Source organism: Sarcophilus harrisii, chromosome 1, assembly GCF_902635505.1.
Source record: "Sarcophilus harrisii chromosome 1, mSarHar1.11, whole genome shotgun sequence".
Lineage (NCBI taxonomy): Eukaryota > Metazoa > Chordata > Mammalia > Dasyuromorphia > Dasyuridae > Sarcophilus > Sarcophilus harrisii.
The window spans coordinates 260,097,738-260,119,330 of record NC_045426.1 but is presented as its reverse complement, the minus strand read 5'-3'; the positions used below and the strand labels follow the sequence as shown (position 1 = coordinate 260,119,330).

General features: G+C 38.7%; 2 protein-coding genes across 3 annotated transcripts in view; both read right to left on the bottom strand.

The window, feature by feature from the left end:
* Positions 1–21,593, bottom strand: part of IQCE (IQ motif containing E) — a 181,969-nt gene that overhangs the window by 18,980 nt on the left and 141,396 nt on the right. The window lies entirely within an intron of this gene.
* The window catches only part of TTYH3 (tweety family member 3), a 177,651-nt gene that overhangs the window by 155,478 nt on the left and 580 nt on the right, over positions 1–21,593 (bottom strand). The window lies entirely within an intron of this gene.

Below are 21,593 nucleotides of genomic sequence, written 5' to 3'. Positions count from 1 at the left end.
AAGTAAGAAAGATGAGTCATGAATGCTTATATATTCATTGTATAGCACTGAGAATAAATTGTGCATCTATTTGAACTAAGAGAAAATGGGAGGGAAAAGAGCTTTTAGGCAGCCTGGCACTGTGCTAGGAATTCAAATACAAATAAGCTAGACAGTTCCTACTCTCAGGGAATTCATACTCTAATAGGGGAAGAGATGAAAGTACGGAGGATCAAGGTGGCAGGTAAGGAGAAGTATGGACACTGGCATGAGAGAAGTGAAGCTTGTGTCCTTCCTAAAATGGCGGTCACTTAGGAGAGATGTACCAATCAGGAGAGGAGAATTTCAGGGCAGAGAATTAACAGCTGAGGGAAGGATAAGTCCCTGGAGAGCTTACTGAAGACATTCTGATTATAACAAAACAGACATAGCTCTCTTTTCTGCTTTGCCTTTTGGCTCCATGTCTGAATACTTTCTTATAACTATCAGAAATAACTGTTCATGGAAAAGTTCAGAATCAACATGAGCAGAATCATGTTAAGGAAAGCCAGAAACTTGGCTCTTGATAAAAAGGGATGGTTCATGGCAGCTCTTTTTGTAGTGGCAAGAAACTGGAAACTGAAGGGGTGTCCATCAGTTGGGGAATGGCTGAATAAATTGTGGTATATGAATGTAATAGAATATTATTGTTCTGTAAGAAACAACCAACAGGATGATTTTCAGAAAGGCCTGGAGAGACTTACATGAACTGATGCTGAGTGAAATGAGCAGGACCAGGAGATCATTGTACATGGAAACAACAAGATTTTACAATAATCTATTCTGATGGACGTGACTCTTCTCAACAATGAGATGATTGAGGCTAGTTCAATTTGAATTTTATTTTCTTTCTCATTTTTTATACTTTTTGATCTGATTTTTCTTGTGCAGCAAGATAATTGTATAAATGTGTATACATATATTGGATTTAACATATATTTTTACTATGTTTAACATATATTGGATTACATGCCATCTAGGGGAGGGAGTGGGGGAAAGAAGGTGAAAATTGGAACACAAGGGTCAATGTTAAAAAATTATCCTTGCATATGTTTTGAAAATAAAAATCTTCAATTAGGAAAAAAAAGGAAGGATTGGTCAATGAGGATGAGTAGTCTATTAAGTCTTGTATCTCATAGAGCATGAGGACAACTTATTTGGAAGATGAATTGTGAACATGAGTTTATGAAGCCTGTGAACACCTCAGCTCTGAAATAGAATAAGAAACACACACACACACACACACACACACACAACACATACACATACACACACTTTTATATTACTGGGTTAATCCCATGGTCCATTTGGCCCAGGAATTTGTCTATGAAAGAAGAACTCAGAAACATATGATTGGTTATCCTTCCTTGGGATAAAATCCTAAAAAAAAAAAAAAAAATCATAGTTTCTTTTATTAGCCCATAGTCAACAATTATAACAGACCAAGATAGAAAGAGAAAAAGAGAGAAACACATTGAGACAGAGTTTATTTAATTTTTTCAGACTGAAAAATTGAAGTAATGAGTTAATTAGCTATAAGAAGCCTTTTTCTTTTTGATTTGGGCATGTTAACTCTCTCTACCAATGCAGATTCACAACTGCCTTTTAACTTACTTGCCTTACTGAATCTTACTGAAAGATTAAGTGATTTTTCTCAGGCACACAGCCCATTTGTGCTGGAGGTAGGAAGACCCAAATCCTGCAGGCTCTGAGACTGGCTCTCTATCCACTATGCCTCATTTCCTTTAATTTGGCCCGAATTTATCCTGTTTCAGCTTTAAAGGATGCTCTCTGAGTCTGGCACATAAGAATTATCCAACAAGTCTGTGTTTACCTCATTTGTATCCTTCGTGGTTTTATAGACCTCAATTATATCCTCTCTCTTCTAGCCTCTACTCTTCTAGATTATAGGGTGATGATTTTTTTCAGTCTGTCTTTAGAGGACAGATTCTGTTTTATTGAGTATTACATCAGAGGGAAATGGGGTTCCGTGGAGACAGGTAGAGACAGTCCCTTCTAGCTCTAATCTTCTGTGATTCTTCTTCTTTTTTTTTTTAATTTCTTTTTGCCAAAGAACCCCTTGTCAATTTAAGGAAGTCCATGCATGGATCGCTTCTCAGAATGTTTGTAAACACAAAAGCAAAATGCAAAGGAAAATACAAAGGATTACAAAGGAAAGGATATTATATCAAAATGTATTAAAATATATTTTTTTAATTGTGCAGACCCCAGGTTGAGAACTTTAGCTCTAGACAATTCTCATAAACTATGTATCTACTATATATGCACAAAGATAAAAAAAGATTAGGACTCTAGTCTGGAAAGATAAAAGGGAAGAAGAGATATAATGTAAATGAAGTTTACAAAGTCTGGAGATGAGGGGAGATATGCCTTAGAACAAGCAAGATAATGTTTGCAGCTTTGTTAGTAACATCTTTTCCAAATGTTAAGTTGGAACAGAACATGGTGTTGGGGGAGCATTGGTTCAGGGAACCAATTGTCCAGGGGAACATTTCAAATATCTGTAGAGGGATCACAGGGGATGAAAAGGTATTAAACTGAGTGTCATATGGTAATAACTTTTTGTTTTTTCAAAATATATACAAAGATAGTTTTCAACATTACAAAACCGTGTATTCCAATTTTTTCTCTCTACCTCCCCATTTCCCCCCTCCCTAGATAGCAAGTAATCCAATATCAATTAAACATGTACAATTCTCCTAACTTATTTCCACATTTATCATGCTGCACAAGAAAAATCAGATCAAAAGGGAAAAAATGAGAAATAAAAAATCAAACAAACACACAACAATAAAAACAAATGAAAATACTATGTTGTGATCCACATTCAGTCCCTATAGTGCTCTCTCTGGGTGCAGATAGCTCTCTCTATCCCAGATCTATTGGAATTGGCCTGAATCACTTCATTGTTGAAAAGGGCCAAATCCATTACAGTGGAACATCACATAATTTTGTTGTCGCTGTGTATAATGTTCTTTTGGTTCTGCTCACTTCACTTAGCATCAGTTTGTGTAAATCTTTCCAGGCCTTTCTGAAATCATCCTGCTGGTCATTTCTTATAGAACAATAATATTCCATTATATTCATATACCATAACTTATTCAGCCATTTCCCAGCTGAGGGACATTTACTCATGAACTGAATGTTATATGAACTAGGGTTGACTTCTTAGAACTATAGATTAAGAGTGGGCAAGAACTCTGAGACATACTACCAGGCTCAAAGAAGCTAAGTGATCACACCTAAGGTACTGGAGTCATAAAGAGCAAAGCTAGAATTTAAATTTAGGTCTTCTGGTACACAATTCAATACTCTTTCCTGGGTTTTTTAAAAAATAAACCTAATTTTTAAAAAAATCAATGTATATCCCTGCCACCTCGCTTCTCTCTCTTGTTGAGAAAGAAAAACAAAATCCACATTGGTCATATACAAAACAAATGTCTCTGTACTCAGAGTTCATCACTTTTGTGAGGAGTTGGGTAGGATTGTTCATGTGTCTCTGGAATAAAGGTAAGTCATTGTATTGACCAAAGTTTTTAAGTCTTACAAAGTTGTTTGTCTTTACATTATGGTTGCTAAGGGGTAAATTGTTCCCTTGGTTCTGCTCACTTCATTTTGCAACAGTTCATATAAGTCTTCTCATTTTTCTGTGAAACCATCCATTTCATGATTTATTACAGCACAATAGTATTACATTACATTCATATATTGTAATTTAGGGCAGATACAAGGTGCAGTGTGGATAGAGCACTGGCCCTGGAGTTAAGAGAACCCAAGTTCAAATCTGGCCTCAGACATTTAACACTTCCTAGCTGTGTGACCCTGGGCAAATCACTTGACCCCAACTGCCTTGCAAAAAAAAAAAAGAAAAAGAAAAAAATATCATATGATTCAGATCAGTTCCAATAATCCTGTGATGAAGAGAGCTATCTACACCCAGAGAGAAGACTGGGAACTGAGTGTGGAACACAGCATGGCATTTTCACAGCTTTTCATGCTGTTTGCTTGCATTTTGTTTTCTTTCTCAGTTTTTTTTTTTTTTTTTTTTTTTTTTTTTTTTTTTTTTTTTTTTTTTTTTTTTTTTGCTTCTTGAATTGATTTTTCTTGTGCAGCAAGATACTGTATAAATATGTATACATATATTGGATTTAACATATATTTTAACATATTTAACATTTATTGGACTATCTGCCATCTGGGGAGAGGGTGGGGGAAAATTTGGAACACAAGGCTTTGCAAGGGTCAGTGCTGAAAAATTACCCATACATATGTTTTGTAAATAAAAAGCTTTAATAAAAAAAAAGAAAAATATATCATAATTTAATCTCTTTAGCCTGGGAGCAATTAGGTGGCACAATGGATAAAGCACTAGGCTTGAAATCAAGAAGACTATGAATCTTCCTGAGTTTAAATCTGACATCACATATATATTAGCTGTGTAACTATAAGCAAGTCACTTACTCTGCCTCAATTCTTCACTTGTAAAATGAGCTGAAGAAGTAAACCACTCCAATATCCAACAACAATAGCAAACAACAAATAACAAATACTTGATTTCCAATTCTTTGCCATAACAAAATGCTGCCCTAATTATTTTTGTATATATGGATCCTTTTCCTCTTTGATCCCCTTAGAAGCATAAGCTAGTCATGGTATCACTGATCAAAGGATATGCACAGTTTAATAACTCTTGGACAAAGCTCCAAATTGCTTTCCAGAATAGTAAAGCAACAGTTTATTACTGTACTTGTTGTGTCACAGCTCTTCAACATTTTTCGTTTTTCATTTTTATCAACTTGGCCAATCTGATTAGTGCGAAGTGATAACTTAGAGGTTTTTAAAAATTACTCTTAAATTTGTATTTAAGCTGCATTTTAATTTGCATTATTAGTTATTTAGAGCATTTTTTTAATATAGCTAATGATAGCCTAGATCTCTTCCTCTGAAAATTGCCTTCAACAATTTTTTCCAATGTACCACATAGCCTCTTCTCTGCCAATGACCTATGACTCTGAATAAGTCTTATCATTATATAAAGAAAGAAAGGTTAGGAGATTTCTTCAAGATTAAAAGTTCAATAGATAAGCTGTGTAGATAACCTTTCAAGTTCCTTCTTACTCCAGCCATTCTATTGGGTGTGCAACCTTGAATCCCAAGACCAAGGCTTGGAGTCTATCATCTAACTTCACAAGGTTATTGGTTGTTTTGAGGATCAAATAAAATCATATATGTAAAGCACTGTGCAAACTTTAAAGCACTATATTAATGTTATCTGTTACTATATGTCTTTGCTGCTGTTTGTCCTTCGTTCTCAAAGAGGACCAAGATATTAGGGAAGTGAATTGGACTGAAGGGAGCGAGGGCTGGGCAAAGTCACTAGCCTCACTTTCCCCTCCAGAGCCATCTGGATCCAGTCACCAGATATAGATCAGGACAAAATGTCCTTGGATGCAATGGAAGAACTCGCCTTTTTAAGCTAAGGGCTTTAACAGATCTGACTGAGGCAACACCCATTTAATGATTAAGGTTGGGTAAGAAATGATGCAGATTTTTTTTATCTAGAGCACAAACAAGGAATCAGGATTTATATCTAACTCCTAAATATATTATCTTATATTTACAAACAGCAAAGCTTATGCTTTGTGAGGAGGATTAGGAGAATTATTTTTTAAAATTTCTTCTTAAGAATTACACATTTCTAATCTACATTGGATTGCTTCTATCTAGAGGAGGGAGGAAAAGGAAAGAGGAGAAAAAAAAAACACTACGTTTTGTAAGGGCGAATGTTGAAAATTATCTTTGCATATATTTTGAAAAGTAAAAATATATTATGAAAATTTAAAAAATCTTATTTTAAACTTAACACACACCAAATAAAATGGGCATTTCCATGTATATAATGAAAAAAAAAGAATTTACATGAAAATCTGGATTTATGGATAGCTGGTTTTTCTTTTAAAATAAACATAAATTAAACATGCAACTTTCAAATCTATCCTATTTGTCTATGATTCTTCCTGCCTCTCCTTCTGCTCTTTTAGGAAAAGCACTAAAAGGCTTCTGAGAGCATCTAGACTATGACAATAGCCTAGCCACTTAGTGGTATCAAAATGGCTTAGGGAACAAGTATATTGCCACCAATTATCAAGGAGCAAATCTTGGAGGAAAAAGAACAAAAAAAAAAAAAATAGAATTTTTTTTGATCTACAGACGGGGCCCAACTACAGCTGGGAAAGAACTAGACGAGGTGCCAAAATTTGGAGAGTCAGCCCAAGACATCAGAAATAAAGCCACCCACCCAGCACACGGGAGAGGTTTCAAACCAACCCTGGGAGCTATACAAAATATTTGTTAGCATTTGGAATTGTCCACCCACAATCTTCTAAAAATGGGATGAAGAAGAATCAGACATGTTAGGAAGGTATTCAGGAATGCACACAAGGCAAGCTAACATAGACCCCTCGCCTAACAGAAATGAGGGTTGGTCTCAAAGAAACTGTACAGCAGATGAGTTAACCCTTGGACTATAAACCAATGGTGTCAAACCCAAAGAGAAGGAGGTTCCACTGAGCCTATATAAGGATCCCTTCAGGCTGCATACTGAGCAAGAAAACAACTTATTATTATTATTATCTATGTTTTATTGGGACTTTTATTTATTTTGTTAACTATTTTCCAATTACATTTTAATCTGGTTCAGAATGCCTTTGAGAGAAAAGTGGGTCACAAATGCATCTCTGCTATAAACATAAGTTTTCTAAAAACAGAGATTGTCTTTTGCCTTTGTCCTTCTAATGGTTAAAACAGAGTCTGGAACATAGTAGGTATTTAATAAATTCGAGTGAACTGATTGATTAAATAATTAAACATATAACCCAGCACACTAATATTTAACATCTTCATATTACTTATGCCTGGTATCACTGGAGATATTGCTAAGTATAGGAAAAATCCAGAATAGGTTGCCCCAAAGACCAGTGACCTCTATCTACCTGAATATCCAGAGGAATTAATTTTAAATTTTATTTATTTATTTGATATTTTCTCCCAGTTATATTTAAAACAATTTGTTTTTAAGATTTTTGACTTCTAGGTTCGATCCTTTATCCCCACCCACAATTAAGAAACTACATGTGAAATTATATAAAACATTTCCATAAAAGTTGTGAAAGAAAATATAGATCTCCCACCCTAATGAAAATAAAAACCTTCAAGAAAAATTAAGTTTAAAATAAAGAGAGAGAGAGAGAAATTCTTCCATCTATATTTAGAAACAATCAGTTCCTTTTTCTAGGTGTGGATAGCATTTTTTACCATAAATCCTTCAGAGTATAAGTATACTTCAGAGTATAAAGTACTACTGAGATTAACAGTCATTTACAGCTGGTCTTGCCAGAACATTGCTATTACTTTGTATACAATATATTTCAGTTTGTTCATGGAGGACTTTTCAGGTGTTTTTTTCCTCCTGAGAGCATCCTACTATTGCTAATTGTATTTACCCCCATTTATTCTCTCTTTACTTTTTTACCCTGTCCTTCTTCAAAAATAGTTTGCTACTGACCACTCCATCTTCCAATATGCCTTCTCTTTTATCACCCTCCCTCCTTCCCATATTCCATTCCCCTCCTATTTTCCTGCAGGATTAGATAAATGTCTGTACCTCTATTGAGTATGTATGTTATTTCCAGAAGAATTAATTTTGTCCTAAGACAACAGAAAAAGGCTTTTAGATAACACAAAGGTCTTCTACTATATGTCTTTTTCTGCGTGTATGTATGTGTATGTGAGGCAATTGACGTTAAATGACTTGCCCAGAGTCAAACAACTAACATAAGTGTCTGAGACTAGATTTTTTTTTATTAAAGATTTTTATTTACAAAACATATGCATGGGTAAGTTTTCAACATTGGCCCTTGCAAAACTTTCTGTCTCAAATTTTTCCCTCGTTCCCCCCACCTCCTCCCCTAGATGGTAAGCCCAATACATGTTAAATATGTTAAAATATATGTTAAATCCAATATATGTATACCTATTTATATAGTTATCTTGCTGCACAAGAAAAATCAGCTCTAGAAAGAAAAAAAAAAAAAAAAAAAACCTGAGAAGGAAAACAAAATGCAAGCAAACAAAAACAGAGGGAGTGAGAATGCTATATTGTGATCCACACTCAGTCCCCACAGTCCTCCTCTCTGATTCTCATCACTGCACAAGTGGAGCTGATTTGAATCATCACAAGTAGGGTGCTCAAACAGTGAATCAAGCTTCTTGAGGAAAGAGACTGCTTTCAAGTTTTAGCAACTCATATCTCATCCATTGACCCAGACCTGTGATTTCATTGGTGTATGGCTCCTTATCTTAAAAAATGCTCCAATCTCTCACTTTGCATTGAATAAGTATAAATACTTATATTTATTAGTGTTAGTTGAAAGGAATATATTAGTAGTAATGTCAAATTAAAGAGAAGAAACGGCATAACAATTGGACATGAAGTTGGTAAGACCTAGCAAAGAAATCTGACCAAGGACACTTATTAGCTATGTGACCTTTGGCAGGTCAATTAACAATGATTCAGTTTTCTCATCTGTGGAATGAAAGGTTCCTGATGGCCCAAGGTCCCTTTTACATCCCAGGAGCACTAGTATTACTTTAATACACTCACATAGAAGATGTTTTACAATGCTTCTAAATCTTGAGATAATTCCTAAAGAAAAAGAATTACATTAGAAAATTTTTGCACTCATTTTTACTCACTGAGGGGCTCTGCGGAGTTGGACAAAATTTCTAAAGAACCCTCACATTATTTAGGTTTTATGACTCTATGAAACTAATGCCCAAGATTCCAAGAAAATATGTCTAGATTTCTCTCCTCCTCCCCATTCCCACATTTCTTTCCCTATAATCTCTTTTAAAAAAAAAAAAATTCTGCATAGAATTGCTGGTCCGTAAGTGAGCCCAGAACTCGAATAAGAGGCTTTCTGGAGAAGAATGCATGATGCCTATGACATAGGTGACCCCAGAGTTGTGTTTTGGAAATCAATTCCTCGGGTTTTTTTCCCAGGACCTCTTTGTTCCTTATGAGCTACTTTGATAGAACCTAGGAAATGGAGGCTAGCAGTGGTGAGAGAATGAGCTCCCTATGTGGGACTAATTTTTCTCCTGGGACCATAAAGCTTAGCTAGCTTCTCAGGGAAAAGGACAGGACAAGGAAAAGAGAGGGTCAGGACAGGACAGGACAGGAAAGGAAAGCAAAGCAAAAGAGAGGAAAGGAGAGAAGAGGAGAGGAAAAGGAAGGGGAAAAGAGGAAAGGAAAACAAAGCAAAGCAGAGGAAAGGAGAGAAGAGGAGAGGAGAGGAAAGGAAAAAGAAACAAATAAATTGTTGACTTAAAAATGTTTCCCTCTTTCACAGAGTACACACACACATCTACCTCCAAACACACACACACATAGCCTGACACCCTGGAAAATCTGGCTAATGGCTTGAATGTGAAGAGTGCCTCAGCCTGCTCAGGAAGGTTGTTCCACCCTACTTCTGAAAGTGAATTTGTGGACGAGAATGTGGGGGAAGAAATAAGAAACAGAAAAACAGCTTCCACCTACTTATGCCCCACAGAAAAGAAGAAGAAAAAGAACAGTTCACAGGTGTTCTGCTGGTGAAAAAGAGAATATGGAATTTTTTTTAAATGCAGTATTAATTTACCAGTGCTCAAGGAACACCCTCAAACAAGGAAGCAAGTGGATTGGATAATGTTGAGTTTCTTTCTGCACTTAAGTTCTATAACTATGAAGCCTAGAGCTAAAGAGTTATTCTTCAGTGAGGTTTAAGTAATTTCCCTTTCTTAGTATCCTACCCTCCTTTTCATTGGCCCTCAGTAATGAAGGTCAAAATGCATTGCAGGGCAAGATCTGCCTCTTGGAAAGTTTTATGGTGGATGGGAGTTCAGGGTCCAACTGTCACACAGGTGTTCTGCAGAGAGACACACACTTGGTGCAAATAAAAGAAACTTAAGAGTAAAAGACAAGTGTCAGGGTTATAGTGAGGAGTGTACATCAAGATCGTCCATGCATCTAGTGGAGAGCTATGCCCTAGAGTTCATTTCAAACTTCTTTGAATACATAGTGACTGTGTAATCCTGTCCAAGCCATTTAAAATACTTTAGACAACACTAAGCCTATAAGTTGCAAATAAGGTGTCAAATTATATTAGTAAAGATAATCTCCTTATCCACAAGTTCAGATAGATAGATAGATACATATATATATAGTATGGATATGTATGTATATACAAATAAGTGTATGTATATATACATGTACACATACATATATATATATATATATATATATATATATATATATACATACATATAAATATATGAAAATGATAGGTCCAATCCTTATCTCCAGCCTATAAACCCTGGTTCCAAAAATGGGGTCCTCCACTACTCCCATGCAAAGTGCCTTAAACTCACACTTCAAACATGAGAACAAAGCCACACAGATAGCTATTCTTGATTTCTTATGTCAAGACTAATAAAGAAATGGTATTCTTGATCTATTAGGATCTTTGGAGACCACACAAATACACACACATACATCCCAAACTCCAACAGTAATCTGCCTCCTTCATTATGAACAGGTCAAAATGCACATTTTAAAGCAATAACCTGGTCCCAGACAAGTATGTGAAAGGGTGTTGTTTTTTTTTTTTTTATCCAAACAGGAAAGAGGAGTGGAGGGAGATGCAGAAGTACACAATGATAGGAGGGAACTACTCACAATATAGTGTAGTCTCCCAAACACATGCCCTCTGATAACCCAAGTGAATACTGGGCTAATATCTACAGGAAACAGCTCTCAAGGAGCAGGATAGTAGCTCATCTCTTACTTTCAAGTCATTCCAAAAACCCTCAAGAACCCCAAACCACACCTTATCATTACTTCTGAGAAGCAGCTTCAGATTATCTATTATTCCCAGACACAAACTTCTCTGGCTTTCTCCTTTCCAGGCTTCCTAAAAAAGAGGAGCTGAAGATTACAATTTTCCATTGGTTCTTCCTCCACAGGATGAGACTCTGGCTTTGCAGGACATTCTCTTCTCTTCTCAACAAATTTTTAAGTTTCCCACAAGGGATAATGAAAGCAAGAACAGCATCCTTTAGTCCCAATGCCTGAAGTAAAAAAGAATGAGGCAGGTTTCTCTACTGCTTCTCTTCATGACATCTCAAAATTATCCAGCTACCTAGAAGAGGTCTTCTTCGTTGAGAATTCATCTCACTTCATTCTTCTGCTTGTCCATCTCCTTTCCAAACAATTCAACAGGTTTCTTCAGAAGAAACAGATCACAACAGGTGCCAGGGGTGGTTCAAATACAAGATACAAATTTTTGGCTTTAAGAAGCTTACTATCTTAGTAGAAAAACAAACCTAACACACCAGAGAGCAAACAACAGGAAAATGCTACAGAATGCTAGTTTATAGAAGACAGAGTTCAAAAACCAATCTCTACAACTCAAAACTCTCCACAGATTGGTTCCAACCTACCTTATTTTTTTATTTTTATTTTTTTGCTGAGGCAATTAGGGTAAAGTGACTTGCTCAGGGTTACACAGGTAGGAAGTGTTGAGTGTCTGAGACCAGATTTGAACTCATGTCCTCCTGACTTCAGGGTTGATCCTTTACCCACTGCGCTACCTAGCTGCCCCCAACCTACCTTTTTAATCTCATCTTTCACTTTTCCCATTTATGCAATCTATACCCTAGACAAATAATGACATTATCGCTACCCCCAACCACCTTTCTCATCCAGTTCACTCCCATCTAAAGTTTAGCTCATTGTAACTTCTTCTTGAATAGCCTCCTCCCATCTCAATCTACTGAATATCTTCCTTCCTTCAAGATAATCTCAGATACTACCTCTTCCATGACACTTTCTCTGACTACTAATTGAAAGTGATGTTCCCTTCCTCAAATTTCTCCTAACCTTTTGTCTTGTATTATAATGATTTGTGGATCTGTCTTTCCCTCTACCTTCTTATCCCATATACATCTTAAAAATAGGGACCCTGAACTGCTACAGTTCCTTGAATTTAATAAGAGTTGATTAAATGTTTTTGAATTTGGATTGTGCTAAATATTGGCAACAGTAGTCAGGGAATGATTCATGAAGGAGGAGGCAGCCTCAATTGGGCTTTAATATAAGTAAAGACTCTAGGCAGGGAATATTAGATTGTGTGCACATGGATAGCTGAGACTGTTTTGGTCTTTTTGTTTTGGGTTTTTGTTGTTGTTGTTTGTTTGTTTTTGGTATCCTCAGTCATAAGCACAGTTTTGGAATGTGCAGGTACTTAATAAATGTTTATTGACTGACAGATGAACCAAAGTAAAGATGAGAATGAGCAGGAAGTGAAGAGATAAGCCTGATTAGAGCAGAGTGTTACTTTAGGGGAACAGTGAGAGATATAATTGCATCTAAAGAAGAATCTAAATTTGAAGGTTTTAGGACCTTAGGATGAAGACTGTAAGTGATGGGGAGACATTGAAGGTTTCTGAGCTGGAGAGGGACAGCATTTTAATAAACAGAATATTTACCCATGATTTTCTTCTATATAGAATAGATAGCTATGACAGTTAAAATAAAGGCCGCCAGGTTCTACCTACCCTCTTGAAAGGCAAAAAGATTTGATGATATTTGATGATAGCAGGACTGGAAATGACCCAGCTTCCAAGCTTTGGATCAATCCCTCCTTTCAAAGATGGGTTGTGGGTTCAAATGAGGAACTTCCTGACATATTTGTGAGTATGTCTGCTTTCTTCCAACACCTGTCACAAGCAGGGCCATGACTGCTTGCAGGAGGGTGAATTCCAAAAGCCAGGAGGAAAGCTGACTATTAAATCCTACAGCAGGTGAGGTGAAAGGTTTTACTTTACTTTATTCTGACATCTGCCTAAATTGTTAAAACACACACAAACTCATCCCTATGGTATAGTAAACCAAGGCAATTGTTCTGGGCTCTGGACTTTGGGAGCAGTTCCAGATGGCTGGAGGGGTGGAGGGAGTGAAGGAGAAAAAGGAATTGACTTGGACAGCTAATATTAAAAAAACAAACCAATCTTCTCCCCCAACTTCAGTCTATGTATTTACCTTCCCACAGCCAATATCCCCTCCCTTCTCAAGGTTATTTCATTCATTTCAACAGACATTTGACCTCCATCAAAATGTTAAGGGACAGAGAAAAGGATGTCCACACAGAGTGACTTATCCTCCCCAGGGAAGGCTGAGATCACATACACTATTTTCCATCTATTCCCTCAGATTCCCTGCTTCTCTCACTAACAGCTGGGGTATGGATAAGGGTGACTGGCTCCAGGGGAATGAAGGGGTTCAGTTGAGAAATAACAAGATCCAGGGGGAAGTCCAGGGGTTGATTAGATACTTGTTATTTTTTTTCTCATTCTGGTTTTAAACCACCATAACAATTCCCTGGAGCTATCTACCTAAGAAGCTGAATGGTCTCAGAAAATATACATTTAAAAGTCTCTATCTAGCCCATTCCTCATCCTTCCTCCTATTAAACTCACTAGCAAACAGTCCATCAGAGGATAACAAGTAGAGGTTGAAATATTTATTGTTATTTAATCATTTTCAGTTATAGCCAACTCTCTGTAACCCCTATTTGTGGTTTCCATGGCAAAGGTACTAGAGTGGTTTGCCATTTTCTTCTCCAGCTCATTTTATATATGAGGAAATTGAGGCAAACCGAGTAAAATGACTTGCCCAGAGTCACACAGCTAGGAAATATCTGAGGCTGGATTTAAACTCAGGTCTTCCTGCCTTCATGTTCTATCCACTGCTCTCAATGAAGTCTGGCTCTTCTAATATACCCTTCATTCATTCAACCCAGTCCTCATAAGGACTTAGAATTGCAAAGGACTATATATAGAGAGAATTTAATCCGATATCCTCTTCCAAATGAAAAAACTGTGGGTTCCCCAGGGTCATATAAGGAATATACATAATAAAGCAGCATTCCTACATCTTTCTTTCCCAAATCCAAAATCTTTCTTCTCTGAGTAACAAGGTGTCTCTTTTTGCATTTGACATTTATTTATTAAGCACTTATGTGCAACAGTGTCCTAGGCACCAGAGGAGATGATAAAAAGTAGAAAATCCTTCAGTATTTATTGAACACAAAATACAAGACTTCCTCTCACTTTATGATCCTAACAATACATTCTGATTTGTGTTTCTCCTTTTTGACACGTCAGTCTTCACAGCAAGAGTTAAGCAGACTCTGAAGAAACCCACAAGGCAGCCAGGTGGTTCAGTGGATAGAGCGGTATCAGGAAGACCTGAGTTCAAATGTAGCCTTAGACACTTACTAATTGTGTGATGCTGGGCAAGTTACTTAACCTGTTTGCTTTATTCTACTGGGAGAAGGCAAAATGGCAAACCACCTCAGTATCTTTGCACCTTTTCTCCAAGCCAACCCCTCTCACCCTCCCCTACGGCAAAAAACAAAACAAAAACATGGCCAGTACAGCATGATATAGTCCATGGGGTCACAAAGACATGCCTGAATGACTGACCAATAACAAACAAGAAACCCTCATAGTTCCCAACAGGAGCTACCACCTCCCTTTTTTACACCACCCCTAAACAAAGCTGCTTAACACAAAACTGCTCTCACCCCCCCCCCCCCCCCAACCCATAACAGAGGAACTACCATTTATCTAGGTCTAACTGGCATTACTGACTGAATCAGGATAAAACTTGGAAATCTCCACAGACTCTTTCTGGGATAAGTCCAGAGGTCATCAGAAGTATACAGATGTTAACAGCTATTAAAATCCATAGGCAGAAGGGAGAAACCAACATTGATTCTCTTCGCCAGCCTCCCTTTATGAGAATTCTGAAGGGGAAAAATGAAAAGAGATGTTCTGGTCTCAACTCTGTCATTAAATAGTTATGTGACTAAAATGAGATGTTCAATCTTTCTTCTCTTCAATGTTCAGATTAGTAAATCCGGGATACCACGCCCTTCTCTATGCATTTCACAGTAATTGAGAGGATAAAATCTGAGATAATATGAGAACACACATTGAACAGATTTGAATGCCATACACAAAATGACATCATCATCATCTATAAAGTAAGCCCTCAGATGTTGGCCATTAGATAGTATTCCCATAGCTCTCAGTTCTATTGCTTATAAAGAGACTCTCTCCATCCAAAGACCCCACCCCACCCCCATCCCCAAGAACAGATCATTGCTTTGAAAAGAGCCTAGAAACAGAACCAGATCTGGTAGGAAACAAAGCATACAACTCAAACCCTGTAAAAGCCAAAACTACATCGTGACTCTGAGCCAGCTGGGAGCAGGACAAGAACACGTCATCCCGGACGTGCACGGGCACACATGCTTCCAATATGCAGGAGAGAGGTGCCAAGCCTATGGGACTTGGTGAGAGCCAGTACAGTAGAGACAACAGAAGATGCATGGCTTTGGAAGGGTAAGCCTTAGCTCTAGAGTCTAATCCGTACAACTCCTGGCCCAAAGGACTCATTGCTAAGAAGACCAAATCAACGGCTGGCTGTCCATCCAAATCCATTAGCCAAAGAGGATAGACTGGGCAGCTCCCTGGTGTTCAGTCCTAAGGTAAAAACACTAGACTTTGAATCCAAATAATTGGTTTTTATAAAAAACTTTAAAGTTCACAAAGCACTTTATGTACATTTCTTCATTTGAGGCTTACAGGCCCTCCAAGGGATGTGTGTGTGTGTGTGTGTGTGTGTGTGTGTGTGTAGTATTTTCCTCATTTTGCAGCTGAGGAAACTGAAATTCATAAAGATAAAGTAATTCTGTATTAAGCACTAAAAATAGTTCCAAAGGAGTTCAGAAAAAAAGATGAATAAAGACTGAAGTTACCAAGAAAGGCTTCATGGAGAAGGTAGGACAAAACCAGGAGAAGTATTAATTTGAAAAGGTAGAAAAGGCCATCAAAGGTGGCAAGACCTAAAAAGTAAAATAGCATAAAGACAGGAATGAGCATGGCTGCTTCATGAGATAAGTGAAAAGATACTCAGAGCAAAATCTTCCATTGCTGTTCCCTGATAACCAAAACATGACCACCGAGAAGACATCCCTGACCACTGCTTCTAAGCCATAGGTGCAATTTATCTAGACCAGGAGAATCCTCAGACTTTGTTTTCCTGATTGGTAATGTAAAAGGTGAAAAAAAAGATCATCTCCCATTGCATCCAGGCCATCTGCAGGGCTCCTGATCTGTATCTTGCCACTGGACTAGAATAACTCTAGAGAAAAGAGTGGGGCTGATGACTTTGAACAGCCCTGCCTCAATTAAATCCAATTCACTTGCAAGTCAAGACAGCAGTCTTCTGAGGTCATTGGTTCTCTTTGAAAACAACAATTTTAAAAGTATGGAACACACAGAGTTCTAGATACACTAAAGCTGCACAAGGAACCACAGAGGTATCTCAGCAGCATCAGCTAAGACTAATGATCCCTGATTCATATGTCTCTTAGAAGAAGTCTCTGATTTACACCACTGAGTTACAAGTCAGGATTTCAGCCATGTTTTATCAATCAAAAAAGCATTTCTTATGTACTAAAGGAGAGAATCTGGAACGCAAAGTTTTAAAAACAAATGTAAAAAATTATTTTAAATGTAACTGCGGAAAAAAACAAATAGAAATATAACCAAAAAAAAAAAAAAAAAGCATTTCTTAAAGCTTATTTGTATAACAAAGATGCAAAGAAAAGGGGAAAAAAAAACCATAGTCCTCCTCCTCAAGAAAAACAATCTAATGGGGACTGTGAACAACTAGATATATACAATGTAAACGAGAGGGAAAATAAGTAGCTTAGTGGATAGAAGAGTCTGAGTTCAAATTTAGCCTCAAACGTTTAGTAGCTGTGTGATCCTGGGCAAGTCACTTCAGTCGACTGTAAAATGAACTAGAGAATGAAATGGCAAACCATTCCAGCATTTTTGCCAAGAAAACCCCAGATGGGGTCACAAGATACAACTTAAATGACTGAATAACTACAACTGAAAGGTAATCCCAGAGGAAAGACTCTTGTAATAGAGAGGTACAGGAAAGACTTGCAGAAGATAGGATTTGAACAGTTTTGAAAGAAAGTTTAAAAAATGCAAAGATGAAGGTGAGGAAGATTTATTTTATCTTTGCAGCCCCAGTGCCTTACAAAATGATGGAATTTAGGAGATCCTTAATAAATACTTGCTGATTGATTTTAAACATGTTTCTTAAGATTTTTGTGCAGATCAGCTCCCAGAAAGAGACCAATCAAGGCTTGGAGGGAAAGCCTTGACAGCCTCTAACCCAATTGTTCAGCGTGTCCCTACCCCTAGGAAAAAGGGAAGCACAGAGAAAGGAAAAAATAGAAAGGATAAGCTTCCTCCACCGGCTGGCTTCCCCATTCCCTCCCCCTCACTCGGGCTTATCTCTCCCCAAACAATAAGAACTCTTAGCTGAGCACTGCAGTATGACTCAGATGAAGTCCATTCCCATCTCCAGATACAACTCCCTTTTTTCTGGAAGAATTCATCCAGGACCAGAAAGTACTTTTCTGGAGCTCCAAAGGGCAGTATCAGGACCCACACAAATATTCCCAGGGGTGAGTATGGCCTAGAGTTTGTGATCCATCATCAGTGTAGCTACTACAGATATCCACTCTGACTTCATCATCTAGAGTGGTTACTGGGGCATAGCTCACAACTTCCTCCCCCTGAGCTTGTACCCATAATCTCCTGCAAAAAAGACCGAGTTTGGACCAAAGGACAATGCAGGATTGTGCAAAAATCAGGGAGCAGTGAGCCCCCAGGAGAAACCTAAGATGAAGGATATCTAACAACCCCTGTGTCCCTAAAGTTGATTCCTCTTCAGAGAGCATTGGACCTTAAAGTAGCTGGATACACATGTACCATGAATGCATACCTACATACTCCTATACATACACACAGAGAGTCCGTCAAGGAGGACCCAATGACAAATCAAGCCACATATTCAGAGCTTTCAGCCCACCCACCACCGCCTCTGACGACCACCCCCCAGGACCTCTGCTAGAATGCAGCTGCCATCATGAGTAGCTTTCTCTCCTGGACACTTCAGACAAAGGCAGCTGCCCCCAGCGGACTGAGTGGGTACACAACCCCAACCAGCTGTCTCCAGGCAGAGGAGATACTAATCAGGCCTCCTCCTAAGAAAAGCACCCATAAATCACAAGCAACAAAGGATGCAACTCCCTCCCTAAGGGAGGCTCACATACCCCAGCAAAGCACTGAAGACCATTACTTGTAATGCCCCCTTTTGACATGAGAGGATACCAGATTGAAGACAGCTTATTCCACGGGACATTTGCCACAGGCCTGATGTGCATCAGCACAGCCTCATTGCAGAAGCCTTCTCCTCAATTTTGCAGAAACTCCAAGGTATGAACACCCCCCCCCCCCAGGCCTCTTGACTCATCCCAAACCTCGTATGCCCATTTTCTCAGAATAGTCGGACTCCCAGATTTGGACAAACTGAACAGTCAAGCCTTCAGCTCCCCAAAAGCAAAGGAATCATTTTCCTTGCCATGCTAGCATGACTAAATTTAAATAACCTCCTTCCTTCTTTTGTTTATGACTGTTTTACTGGAGTTCAGCTATTGGCTGGTCCAGTGTCAAATGGAGGAATCTTTGATGGCTCTGAGCGGACAGTCCAGCTTCTCTCTAAACCCTGCACACATTCATTTTTTGGTACCAGCTCCCTACTCACTCTAAATAAGAAATCACCTCCAATCCACACAAAGCAGAGCCCAGATCCTTAAAGTTGCCAGTATTAAAATAAGAAATTAACAAATGCGCCCTAATATCTCACCAAAGGAGAGCCTCTGTCTTGGAACTTCGAGGCCTCAGTATACTCCTCTTATTTAATGAGGGGATCCCAACTAAATGATCTCTAGGAGCCCTTCAAATTCTAGCATTCTGTGTTTCTGTAAGGCTATGATTTAGGACAGAGACAGAGATCAAAGGGAGGGAAAGGAAGGAAACATGCATTTATTGAGCACCTATTATGTGTCAGGCACTATGCTAAGTGTTTTACAAATATTATCTCATTTAATCCTCAAAACACCAACAGGAGTTATTATGTTGGTGTTATTATAATGTCCATTTCATAATTGAGGCAGAGAGAGGTTAAGTGACTTGGGTAGAATCACCAGCTAGTTGATATCTGAGGCAACATTTGAACTTAGATCTTCCTGATTCCAGGCCCAGTTCTTCATTCACATTTCAACATTCAACATGGTTGGCAGTCAGAAGACCAGGATTCAAAGTCTGCTGTGCAACTCATTAGCACAGACATCTGTTTTCTTATCTGAAAATCCAGGAGGTTGAATTAGATCATCTCTAAAGTTTCTTTCTGATTTAACTCCATGATCCCATGCATTTAAAAGAAGCAGAACCCAGGAAAAAAATATATACTTTCCTCCTTCCTTAGCAGAGGTAGGTGCATATGGGTGGGGAATATTGTACATACCATCAAACAATTAATGTGTTTATTAGTTTTGTTGAATTGGCTTATGGGGAAAGGAAATAGGAGAAATATATTCAGAAGTGAAGATGATATAAAAACAAAAGCTACCTATAAAAGCAAAAATAATTTTTATAAGGGAAAAGGCAAGAAAGAATGTCATCATTTGCAAAGAGGATGGGAAGTAAATAAGGAATGGCAATGTTTCTCAAATCTAGTCGAGAGACCAGAACAACGGAAAACAGGAATTCCTATGAGAGGGCTATACACAAAGCTCCTTGAAACAAGGGAGTCTGGCTGTGCCCTAAGTTTATCAGCACTAGTGCCAACTTTCTTGACTAACCACAAACCACACACAGCCCTCAAGTGGTATGACCATTGTGAGTACACAAGGCAAGTCTGCCTTCTGGATGGATGCCAGTCAGTCACTCCCGCATAGATGCCTGAATTCTGGCCAGGGAAGACAGAAGAAGACAGAACAGCAATTGACAGGTGTCACCACCCAGGGCAAGAAGGATGTCCAGCTTACTTTTTAGACTTCTCCCTCCAAAACAGTCCCATGAAACTGATCAACAATCCCATTAAGAATGATATAATCAATCAATCAACACTTATTAAGCATCTATTATGTTCCAGGAAACCATACTATCCAACCAATAACCATAAGACCCAGAGGAGATGGTGACTCCTACAAGAAATAACTGATAAAATCCAGAATAGCCTTAACCTCCCAGAGCTACTGAAATTGGACACCACGAACAAATGTGAACACAACTGTCTTCAAGAAAAAAATCCCAACCACCACTCCCCATTGGCCACTTCTTGCAAGGGGAAAAAAGTTGGCTTTGCAATTGAAAAGTCATTTGAGCTTCTGGGATTGGGTCAATGATAAACTCAAGGTTTGTCTTGGGTGCAAGACTAGTCAAGCCTCAGGTCCAAAGGGGAGGCATTTTAGGGTGACTTTGTTCTGATGCCCACAGAGATTAAAATGGAATTCACCATCAGTTTAGAGTCCCGACCAGGTCCATGGTTAATCTGTGCAAACACTTCTGCATCTTGTGTAGAAAGTACCCAAGAAGGCAAAAATGGTGATCAACCAAGGAAGGAACACAGCTCAATAAGCCAACACAAATCACTGCAGCTCCTTCCAAGCCCTGAGAAGAGACAGGGCCCCAGGCACCATAATGTGGTTTCAAGGAGACAGCTGGTCAGTGTTAACACCAGGCCAAGAGACATAGACTGTTCTGCAGAGACCAGGTTCTCACACAGATTTAACTATTATTACCTTCCACCTTTCTCTTTTGCCAGGGCACTTTGTTTACACTGTTTAGAAGCTGTCCTCACCACAGTCTCAGGGAGGAAAACAAAACCTCCAGAACCACAAGAAGGGGACCATGTCCAGGAGTCCTGCTACCTTGAGATGGGGAGGGTGGAAAAAGGTAATCCACCTGATGGAGTCCAAAGCCGGGGGTTAGGAGGGGCGGATTTGAAGGGAAAGGCTCAGAGGTATGAAAGAGCTAGGAGCTAGCCCCTTTTCAAGCCCTCCACAGGGAGTCCGTTCCTATGATGGGAGGCGGGAGGGGGGAGATCAGCGGAGGTGGACTGTAAAGGAAGAGATGAGAGGTATGGAGGAAGAAATGAAATAGAATGGGGCATATTTTCATCTTCCTAAGTTACCCTCAAGCTTTGCATTAAACTATGATCCCTAAAACTGGACGTGGGGGATTTTTCTGTCCCGTGTTTACCAAGTCAGATTCTATACCCCCTTCCTCATCAATACCCAACCACCGTATTCTCTGGAAAGGCCCCACTCTGGCTAAGAGGAACCCAGATTGCAATATTCTTCCCAAACCAAAGTGTCTAAAATGGAAGAGTTCTCCGCAGTCCTTAGTCAGTTCTAGCCTCCCCACCCCACCGTGGGTGCCGCTGGAGGCGGAGCGCAGGAGCATTGGGGAGGCTGCCCAATCACCCCCGCACGAACACAGACACCCGTGGGGGA